At 37.5% G+C, this 11,621-nt stretch overlaps 1 long non-coding RNA gene across 1 annotated transcript; it reads left to right on the forward strand.

Moving 5' to 3' along the window:
• Positions 1–210: 210 nt before the first annotated feature.
• LOC131329429 (uncharacterized) lies at positions 211–8,524 on the forward strand. The gene is made up of 2 exons (XR_009200763.1): positions 211–762; positions 7,885–8,524. It is a non-coding gene; the product is annotated as an uncharacterized LOC131329429 (long non-coding RNA).
• Positions 8,525–11,621: the final 3,097 nt, after the last annotated feature.

An 11,621-nucleotide genomic window follows, 5' to 3' on the forward strand; every position in this document is an offset into this window, starting at 1 on the left:
ACCTATGAGTATCGGATTGAGCTGATTTTACGCGAGGGCCCTTAAAAAAATGTTTTACTTTAATGAACGGCTTGGATTATTTGTGTGGGACCCGTAGTAGGCCCCACAAAAAATCTGTGCACAAAATCTGTGCACTTTTGCTATGTGTGTAACATTGCTGCTATTTTTGTTAGACTTTCTTATAGAACAATTTTTAGAACTTCTCAAAATGGAATAGACCTCTACCGTTTTCCTTTGATCGATATCAGGTACCAAAATTCATAAATCCGACTATCCGAGACACGGACATGATACTACAGTCAAAGATATCCAATGAGCTTCTTCATTTTATTTTATTTTATCAATATCAATTATCAATGCATCGGACGATTTCGGATCACAAAATCTATCTACACGCATACAACTCTCCATTTTCTGTTTTATGTCAAAGATGACCCCCTCTTTTTTTTAATTTTTTTTACTATTAATAATTATCGGACGGTTTCGGATCACAAATCCGCATAGAACCCCCCGTTTTCTGTTTTACTCGGAGTTGTTTCTCTCCGTTTCTTCTGGTAATGCAAAATCATAGATCCTCATATTCGGGTTAGCAGTTTTAAAAAGTACTGTTAAAAAAAAGGAGAGGTCAAGTCTTTCCTTTCCTTTCCTTTCGAAGATCCTGCTTTATTCCAATCTCCGAGTGCGAGGAATAATCACACACTCATCAGACGTCTCAGCATCAGTTCTTCCTCGTACAGACAGAATAACATAACACACAAAGGGGTTAGTTTCTACGATCTCACTCTATTTAATTTGAGCCATTTATTGAAAATCCTAGATTTCTATCGATATTTATTTATTTATTTTTTATTTTTTGTCTCTGTTTGTGTGGTTTTGTGATGTGGATGAACCCGGTTTCTTTCGAACCCATTGCTTAGTTTCTCCGAAAATTTCAGAATATGGTATTTATGCTTACAGATTCTTTATTGGTAATTGCGCTTCTTGATTGGGCTGTGTGTGGTTTCAGGATGCTGGTTTCTGTTGCAAGGATCTATGGTTAGTTGGGTCATGGATGTAGTCTAAAATTATGAACTATAGAGTTTCAAGAATTTATTGGATTTGTCTGTATTTTGTCTATCTATCATAATCGATTTAGCTCCTAAACCCTTTGCTCCTTCAATATGTTGCCTGGGCAACAAGCAAATCGTGCTATTCAACGCAATTTGGTTGCAGCAAATTGGAGGTTAAAAAAAAGGGGCAGAAAAGGTAAAAGGAACAATTAATAGTTTAACCTTACCCAAAAAAAAAAAAAATAGTTTAGTGTTTCCTACGCCCTTTCGGAAGAACTTCGGCTGTTGTAATGAGCATTTTTCCATCTTCATGTATAGGATTGCTATTTCTGCCGGTAGATGATATCTGTTAAGTTCTTTTTCTTCTCATAGGGATGTGACTGCAAACGATTATGTTTTAGTGGTGAGAAAGTCCTCTACATGGGCACTGTGTATCGAGCCTCATTTCTAACAACCAATAGTGGGCGATGGGTACAACGAAGCAGTATCACAGCAGGCACAACAACACAAGCTATTTGCGAGCCAGACAATCTCCACTTCTGGAATTTTCTTTGGATGGAGAAATTTGGTTGTTGTTTGGAAGAACATTGGAGGGGCAACAAAATTCTAGAAGCCTAATGGAGTTTCTTTGCTTGATTGTAAGTGGGTTCTGTGGGATTTATGGTAGGTAGAGTTGCTGTAGGCCTGTGGGACTACTGGAGGTGGAGAGGGGAGAGTGAGGCAACCATATTGTTTGGTCTTGGGTACTAGTTTCCAAATTTTACTTAGGCAAATCGCGTTTGACAAACACTTGATTCGGCAGGGGAAGCTTAAGTCCATGGAGTGGGGTTTCGCCAATGGTTTGCAAGAGGCTCTTATATCAACTTGATTTTTATACTGCTTGAATTTTTGCATTTTGTCCGGGGGTTTTCAGCATTCCGTTATTGTGTGGCTTTTTTTTTTCTTTTGTTTGATTGGATTGATAGCATGGGATTTTCTATCAATCTTGTAGATATAGTTTGTGAATTTTCTTAATTGAGTTTGATTTGTGTAGGTCTAGCATTAGATTGGGAATTGGGTGTTTAATTATGCATTGAAGTTTGAACACCAATTGTTGACAAATTTTCTTAGCATTTCCTTTGTAGCAACACTTACAGGTAGGGAACATCACATAGAGTGGCAGTGCGGGACAGCTTGCCAAAAGTGGTCAACACAGCTCTTATGTGTATATGCATGTTGTCAGGTAGGATCGTACCCTCAAAACTTTGTCCCATGCTTTGGAACAAACAGCTCATTCCTCTTGGCTCAATTGCTACAATGATCGGGCCTTGAGGGTCCAAATACGAAGCTACGTTGGGTAGGTTTGATACACTCGGCTTTAGTAATCCCGTACAGTTCAGTCTGACACATCCATATTCGTTGCGGAAACGGTGTGTCTCTGCCTTATCGGCCAGTGTCGGTTGTACCTCCTTAAATTCTGGTTAGTATCCGGTACAAACAGCTGTCCAGATTGGTTGAACTGTCATTACAAGCTAGTTCAGGTCACTTCTTTTAAGTAGATTTGACACGGTATGGTTCTTTTGTTGGTGTTTGCTTGCTCACATGGTCCCCACCCTAGGTCACTCAATCCGCCCAAACGGGTCAATGAATCATGCTCTGGCTCGCGAATTGGCACATTGTGATCAAATTCAGGTAACTCTGGCTAGTGTTGTGGTCAAACACTCAAATTGATTTGGAATCCATGAGCTCAGATTGGAATAGGCAGCATGCACCAGAACACTGGTCTTCTGCCTTCATTGCTTCATGCATAACCAAGTTAATCTGTAATTAATGTAAAAATTGATGGCAATGTGATTTTTTAACGAAACCAGCAGCACGCACAAGACCTGTTAAACTGTTGAACCATCAGCCCACTTTGATTTTCTAATGCTCTGAGTATTTTGTATTATGTCATTTCATGTTGTCATTACTTCGTTCAAATTTTTTTTTCAAATAATTGATGCATAACAGCTTAAAAAAATATGCAGATATATTTTCCATGATATGTATTTTTTATGTACAAATATATGTATGCACAATCTAAAGACGCACCCACTCTCAAGATGTTTTCACAAATCGCCAGTCCCGCTCCCACTGGGTGACTGTAGACCCACCATCTAGTTTTACCAAGCATCTATTGCTAGAAACTTCCTATTTTGAGTTATGTATTATGCCAAATTTTGGTCCCTTTTTGGGAACCAACATTTTAAGGGGCATCATCATTACTCTTCAATATGTACTTCCTAAGTTACCCTTTAACTATATGGTGGTAAATTTTAAATCCCAGTGCGTTTTTTCAATCCACGTTTGGATTTTGTATATGCGTAAGGGCGGGCTAAAAATGTAGTGTTTCAGTTTTTTCTACTTGACTAGTCCAACTAAACAGGTATTATGGGGACATCTGACAAAGGGAAGATAGACCAAATTTTTGGAAGGAGTGAGTTTATCTTTTGGATGATAACTAACAGTTTTACTCTTAGTTGCACAAAGCGGAAGCGGGAGGCATAGAAGAACCTAAGGTTGTGAGGGTCTATAGGAGCTTTTGTGTGTTAATACATGTATGTGTGTAAGTATAAACTATGAATTTGTATTCAGACCTAGTCCAGAGGCAGAGCTGTACAAGAGCCCGAAGGGGCCTCGGCCACCCTTGCTTTTGAAATTTTTACGAATATTATATGTTATTTAATTATTGTTTATATAATTACTATGGAAATCTACAAAAGCCAAAATAAGTTTGATTTGATCTAGTCAAAATTCAAAGTTATTTTACATTGTCATGTTATTTTTTTCAATATATTTCATAGACAAAAATAAAACACACATGGGCATTGCGATTGTCGACAGAAAAATGACAGTATTATATACAATGTATCAACATACTACAAAGTACCTTTGTTAATGGAAATACTTCACTTAAGTTGGCCCCCCTCGGGCCAAAATTCTGGCTCCACCACTGTCCTAGTCAACTACAAATATTTTTTATTGGTAATTTACTTTCATTGAAAAAACAACCTTTACAGGACCTTAAGGGCAACTACAAATATTTTTCGTGTGGATAGAAGTATTTTATATTTGTACTTAGTACTTGAGCAAATTTGAGTTAATCTTTTTTCCATTATCTTATCATTACACTATTTTTCGATTGCTTTGGTAGCTTTTCTCTTTTTTCTTTTGAGATTTATAACAAAGTAGAGTAACCTGAGCGAGCCAAGCAAGCTCCTTGGGTGGATTGGGCTAGTGAGCAGTCCTGTGGGAGCTAAGGCTATATGTATCAGATCCTACAGGGTGAAGTACGAGTGAATCTGAAATGTACCCATATTTTGAATCTTTGGTACCTAGTCTAAATGAAACTTATGGAGATAAGATGCCTATTGGTGTGCGTATAATTTGAATTTTTTGTATCTAGATGAAACGATAACTTTTGGCAATAAGGTGTTTATTGGTGGAAGCCAAGGCTTATCCAGGTTAGGTGGTCTTCTACGAAGACTTCTTTCTAAGGGTGTTATGGCTTCATTATTTACTTCATCCTTTAAATTTTCTAATTGGGACAGTAGTTTTGTGATCCTGAAATGGTAGTTGTACTTTTTTGGTTCAAGGTTTTAACTTTTAAGCTAAATATCATCCTAAAAACACACTACAGTTCTATGTAGGTTAGAATTTCCACTTAATATAATAAAATGTTTATAAGGTGCTCAGATGTAAAATATGTTGGGTGTTAGAGAAAAATGTGATGAAGGATTATATTAATGTGATAAAAGACTGGGTATGTTTGGCTTGCGCTAGAATTAGATCACTGGCAAGAGAAACAAGCAAATTTCTTGTCACCATTGGTGTACAGTACTTTGCGGGAGAAATGGACCCCACGACGTATATCAAGCTATCATCCAGAACAAATTAGGTTGACTAAATGGAGGTGTCATCCGTATTCCCTACGAAGTGATCTTTCCTTTTCTAGAATAGCTTTGAGGCCAGCAATACTTTGCAGGAGAAAATGCTAAGATGCATGTGTGGTAAGACTGAAAAATGAAACTAAAAATGAATACATTATTGTAGATGGAAGTACCAATTGAAGATGAGGCTAGAGACAATTGACAATGTGGATTGGTCATATACAACAAACTAGACCAGTAGATGCAAAGGTTAGGAAAATTGATAGGATAACTAAGACTTTGTTTGGTTGGGTTTGATTTTAACAAGCTGATCAGGACATGAACTTTGAGATCGCGTACTCAAATACTGGTGAGTGCAACAATTGCAAATTCTAACGCAATCATTTGTCAACAGAAACACTGAAACTTCGGTTATTGCTTTCATTTGCATATGATATTATACTGAACTCCTTCGAGGTTCCTGACAATTATGAGGACCTGTCTTGTGGTTATTGAAGTTGTTAGCTAACAAATGTTGACGGAGATATACAACTAGTATTACCAGTTTTACACTCAACAAGGTAAATATTCCAAAATGATCAAGTGTATATTTCTTTGTCCAGATTTAGTGGCCTGTATATAACCAAACATTCCGACCCAAACTCCAATCCGACTATCTACCACCATTCTTTTAGCCAACAATGACCATGACTACGACCATGACCCAAGTGTCAGTGTCCAACATGTTTCTAATTGGGTGTTTTATCACAGCCTAATCATCTGCACGAGTCTTAGCCCATGAGTACCATTGGCGTTACAACCTCTGGAAATCATGAGTTCTTCTTTCTATTCGTATGAGCGAGCTCACCGCAGTGACTGTGCAACAATCAAAGCTTCTTTTCGCACGATTGATGATTTTGCTGGTTTCTTATGACTGATACACCAACTATAGACATGAATATTGGTCCACTCCCACTCCCACTGTCACTGATATATGCATGACTACACCACCGGCTTGAGCTTTTCCTTAACCTTGCATCATTATACATAACCAGATCAGACACTTTGCTTTCATTTTGTAGGCTTATGTGAGGACACCTCCATCTTATAGAACCTGATATATTTTAGTGACCTTGAACTATATGCATTATGGAAAGTTTTCACCAGCTTTCAAATCTCCCATTGTTTCAATTGTTATTTTCCATAACTTTTGCTTTGCTCTGCCTTAATCCCACAATTTTTATTTTATTTTATATATCCTTGGAAATGAACCCACACAGTAGATCCTTCCTGTACCAGTCTCAGTGGTTGAGTTTCTCACTCCCCTCATCTTCCTTCCTTTGGCAGAAATAGATACATTGTAATCAGGCCTATCAAAAACTAGTTGCACTGTAATTCAGATATTGGTAAGGTTGCTGTCTGAAATGATTTATGGATGACAGGAACTTAGTAAAAAAAAGTAAAGTAATTCATGTGTTGGTGGCTCTATGCTCTTGTGGATGGTGGTTAGGACATCAACGTCCTTACCTGCAACCTTTCAACAGATTCATTCCTATGAAGGGCAAAAGCAGTAATATGTCAATTGGCTGCCAATCCTGTCAAATACGTTTTTGTTTGAAACTTTGAAATAAAGAAATGGGAACCTTAACATGTTTTGAGTATTTAACTTACCAACTGTGGGAAACAAAAAGAAGAGTTCCTAGAATAGAGTTTATTGGCTGTAATGCAGCTTGAATAGTATTTAATTTGCATTGTGAAATACTATAGCAAAATGGCCAGTTAAGATTTTTGATTCCCAGTTCTGTGGCTTGGTCAGCTTTTCCACCCTGAATTTAGTTCTTTGTTGATGGCCAGGTCTTGAATGTTGCTTCTTCTTGTACTACTTTGTTGCTATATCTACACGTTTCATAATTTGACTTTGCTGGTTCATATACACATAACCCCACTGTTTACAATTTATTACAGCTATCTTCTGATATATTGCTTGTTTATTTCTTATATTTGAATGTTCTCTAAGTGTTTCTTTCGCTTTGCTTGTTTGATTGCTCATCGAATGCAAAAAATTGAAATGTGAACTAGTTAGCCACTTGAATTTCTTAGTTATCCATTTGCTTCCCTTATTGATGCAGAGTAGTACCACTGCAATTCACTTGTTTTAAGGTTGCTGGGTGAAATGTTGTATTCATGAGATACACGTCCTCTAGAAAGGAGAAAAGAACTTTCATGTGTCCATGCTCTAGCCCCTAGTGATATGGGTTTATCAAGATGGCAAAACCTATCTGTGGTCTTTCACCAGATTCGTGCTTTTATTGGTTGAAGTTGTCTGGCTTATGGTCGACATTTTCGTTGTAAGGTGAAGGGAGAAAGAGAGAACACATCAAGTGGCTCTGCCAAATTGCCAATGTCTCATCAGCATCAACTATTCCATGTCAAATACTTTTTGATATGGAAAACAGAATAGAAAGGAGTTCTGTTAGAATTTAACTTAGTAATGGGGAAATCATAAGAGTTTCTCACATACATTTTTGGGCAAATATCTGTGAAGTTTTAATCCCTATTGACACACACAGTTGATTACAGCAATTTTCTGGTTTCCAGTACCTGGTTAGTTCTTCATTCTTTTTGAAACTAATCTTAACACTTTGAAATGTTTTCCATCCTGGAAAGAATTAAAATGTTAACCAGGTAGTCAACTTATTTTGTTATTTATGGACTTGCGAAGTTAAGGGGTTCAGGTAAGCAGGGCCCTTGAAGTTCACGAAGAAACAAATTCTTCTACGAAAGCCTGAACAATTGCTTAAACCTAGACAAAATTCGGATTTTAGTAGCGGATTGATCATTCCTATTTGTTGATGTCTACATATTATACCTCTCTCTCTCTCTCTCTCTCTCTCTCTCTCTCTCTCTCTCTCTCTCTCTCTCTCTCACTTTTGGTGTGTATATTGCAGCAAAGAGCTTCTTGTGGCTAAAAACTGCCCAAAGAACGTCCAAGTATGAGTCTGGCATGTCTTGTATGCCAAAGTGTAGAAAGTCCATCCCACTCTTTCAGGAGTTACTCTGTTTCAAGCTCAGAAAATGAAGGAAGATGTGCAGTGCTCGCAAACTGCTTGACCAGGATATCTCTTGCACACCCAGCAGCCAACACTTCCCTTGCTTCGTCGTCTAAGGTTACCCCACAACCAAGTATTCCGAATAATGGAGTTGTGGGGCCCCCACGGCTAGTCCGGAGCCGTGCTGTTAGAAGAGATATAGTGCAGGACTGGAATTTTGATGAAGTCGCGGTGGAGCGGTAGTCTTGTAGATTCAGGGTAGGAGAAGAGCTGGGGCTCAGCTCTTCTCTCTCACTCTTGCTGTCAGAAAGAAAGCTTATGTTTTGGGGCTGTAGTTGGACTCTGTCCTATAATGTGAGGTTGAGCATCTGTGAAACTTGTGGAGAGATGAACTCTGTCTATATGTCTTTAATTTGTGTACTCTTTGCCCTTGGAATTCATGTTGTGCTTGCCCCACTTGCAGTTATAATTTTGTCCATTGAATTATGGTTATGGGAACCTGAATCTAGGTGGTCTACAGTGCTGCTAATTTTCACCAGATCTTTTGCAATACCTTTTCTCTGTTTGATGGAGTAGTAGTGTAGCTAAATTACCCTTTTAGCTATTTTACATGGGCAACACCCCAAAACATGCCCTGCAAGAGACTCAATAGCCGGCTAGGTAAAGTGCCTCAGTGAACTGCAACCCGTCTGATTAGCTGAGGTACCGTTCACTATCCATCACTTTTTTTACTCTCACGAGTTCTCTCTCTCCATGCTATCTCTTCTTCCGAAGTTCCACAAAGTTTTCTGGCGCAAAATCCTCTTCCCTCTCTATGCGTCCTCCATCAAAGGACAGGTTTGTATCCCCTCTTCTACCATATCTCGAGCAAACATTGGGGGTGCAAAAATATGTTGTTGTGGTTTTGCGATTTCGAGTGTGAATCTACTTTGTAGCTGTGATCCTTTTAATTTGGCTCGCTCATGTTTGTGCTAGCTGAAAGCTGGGGTATTGAAAATTTAGGGTATCAAAATTATGTGTTTCCCCCTTCTTCTTTTTGTCAATTATGGTGTTTTCACCCTTATATAGATTATGGAAAAACCATGGCCAAAGCAGCTGGTGTTTTCTCCCTTTTCTCTTTTATCATAAGTGTATACTACTACTATACATTTTTAACAATCTCTGGCGAAGACTCTTTTGGCTGAGGAGGTCTGAGAAATGGGTGTTAAAAGAAACCTGAAATCAAGGCCTTTCAGAGATTTGGGTTATTTAATGCCTCCTGATATGCTTATGTTACTCATTATTTTATCTCGTTCATCAGTTCTTTAGAAATTAGGACACATAGTATGATAATTAAGTTTGTTTTTGTCAATACTTGGGCCGTCTCTGTAATAGTAGGTTGTGTAATAGTAAAAGTGGGGCACCAGTCCAGGATTATCCTTTTGAATGATACGATGCGATTCTTGTATTCGGGTGCCATATAATAATTTTGATGCGTTTCTTGTATTTGGGTGCCATATAATAATTTTGATGCGTTTTGCGGAGCAGTTTCATTTTAAAATGCGACAGGAGAATGTTGATACATGCTATGCTAATTTTCGTATATCAACTTTACGAAAGTAAGTAAGAGCTTTGGGTTTTTACTGATATTCAGTTACGACTTCTTCCTGTTTTCCTTTACACATTCAGTTGGGACAATTGTGGCACGAAGATGCTTTCTTCGCAGCAACCCTACCTATGTCTCTTTGAATCTACATCAGAAAGTTTCACAATGTTTCTATTAAGATGGCCAAGCCTTTGTCCAACAAACTCAGTTCACCGCTCAATCGGCCAATCGTACTGAGAATTCCTTAATGAATCGGTGGTAAACTATTCAACTTTCCACGAATAAGTTCTGTAGCTGCTATGCCAATATTAAATCATTGAGTCAAAGTGGCACGAATGAGGAAGACAATTTATTTAGTTATTTCAATTTTTTCACTTATTCATGTGATGGTTTTTCGTAACATAGTATTTCTTCTATTGTTTTGATATCATTTATAGGTTGAAATGGCAAAGATTGCGTATAATAAATTTTACGATAGTCCTCCATCTCTATTTTAACATAGTTGGGTTAGATTAAAGAACCAGCCAAAGTGGTTCTTGGAGTGTGAGAAGAAATATTAACTAAAAAGACCAAGAATGGGGACTCCAAATTCGTTGAATCTAGGAGATGACCATGTCGAACTGATTATTTTGTGGACTTAGAACGATCACCGGGTAAAAAAGTCAAAAATGAGCGGTTAATCAAACGAAAGAATAGAGATGATAACCAAATTTGAGTCAAATTTTTGGGGCATTGGATGAGATAAAGGTGGCTAAAATCAAGTTCCTTGACAAGAAAGTGGAGATGCTTGAAAGAACATATGCTCAAGAGCAAGAAAAAATTCGCATTAAGAAAGAAAGGCTGGAAATGAAAAAATTCAAAGAGGAAGAGAGAATAATTATATGATGGATCTCAGTTGTTTATCGGAAGACCAACAAGAATTCTTCAGGTACCGAAAATTGAAAATCCTTGAGAAAAAATGTGTTTTGAAATCTTAAAATGTAAATTAGGAAGTCACTTTTTGAAGACTACAAACATATAGCCTGTGATTTGTCAAGTTAGAAGTATTTTTTATATATGTGAGAATACTACAACTACGTGGTACTCACCTGTTGGCCTACTAGTGCAAGGGGAACATTTGTTCAGTAAATTTTACTTCCTCTGTTCCTAAATGAGAAATTCATGTTACTATTTCTGACACTTCAAATTTTTTTTTTTTATATCTTTCAATCTATAATGCTAGAAATATCTAATATGGATCTTATTTGATAGATCTCAATTAGTTTTATTAGACAAAAATTTTAAAATCATAAAAAATATTATCACTTGAAAGATATAAACAAGATAAAAATAACAGGAAAAGATAAAAGTAGACTTTCATTTAGGAACATAATGAATAATTATTTTTTTGAGAAATCATGTACTTATCATAGATAGTAAAAATAAATAGTACAACCACATAAATACAAACCATACAAACAATCCCAAATAACAACCAACACAATGCAACCTGACAAAACAAAACAAAGACCCAACAAAAACCAAACAACCATACAAGTCCACTCAAAACACCCCCATAAATCCCAAAAGAATAACACAAGCATCCTCTCAACACCTAACACACAAACCACGATACCTACAAAACAAGGATAAGGAACAAATCAATGTAAAGAATGACGTTGAAGGATACGGTAAGTGTAAGGATCGCCACAGCTGTCTTCAATAGCCCTTTCTTGTTTACACTTTCTTTGAGTTGGGTTTTGCGCAGTCTTGTCACTACAACCACCAGCTTTGACATTGTTGTCTATCTTCTTCCTTCTCTAACTATTAGGATGCTTAACAAGATGTAGGGTCAAACTCCTATGATCGGTATTGCCAAGAAGTAGTGTCTTGGAGAACATCTCCAACCTAATCGGATGAGAAATCCTCAAAGCTAAGTTGACGAGGTTCAGGCTCCGGAGAACTAGACACACAGCTGGACAAGGAAAGTGGATCCTCTTCCATTGGGGAGGGGGGGGTTGCTCGATAGGGTCTAACACACTAACCATCGGAACATCAAAGTCCTAAACAC

Source organism: Rhododendron vialii, chromosome 6a (genome assembly GCF_030253575.1).
Source record: "Rhododendron vialii isolate Sample 1 chromosome 6a, ASM3025357v1".
Classification (NCBI taxonomy): Eukaryota; Viridiplantae; Streptophyta; class Magnoliopsida; order Ericales; family Ericaceae; genus Rhododendron; species Rhododendron vialii.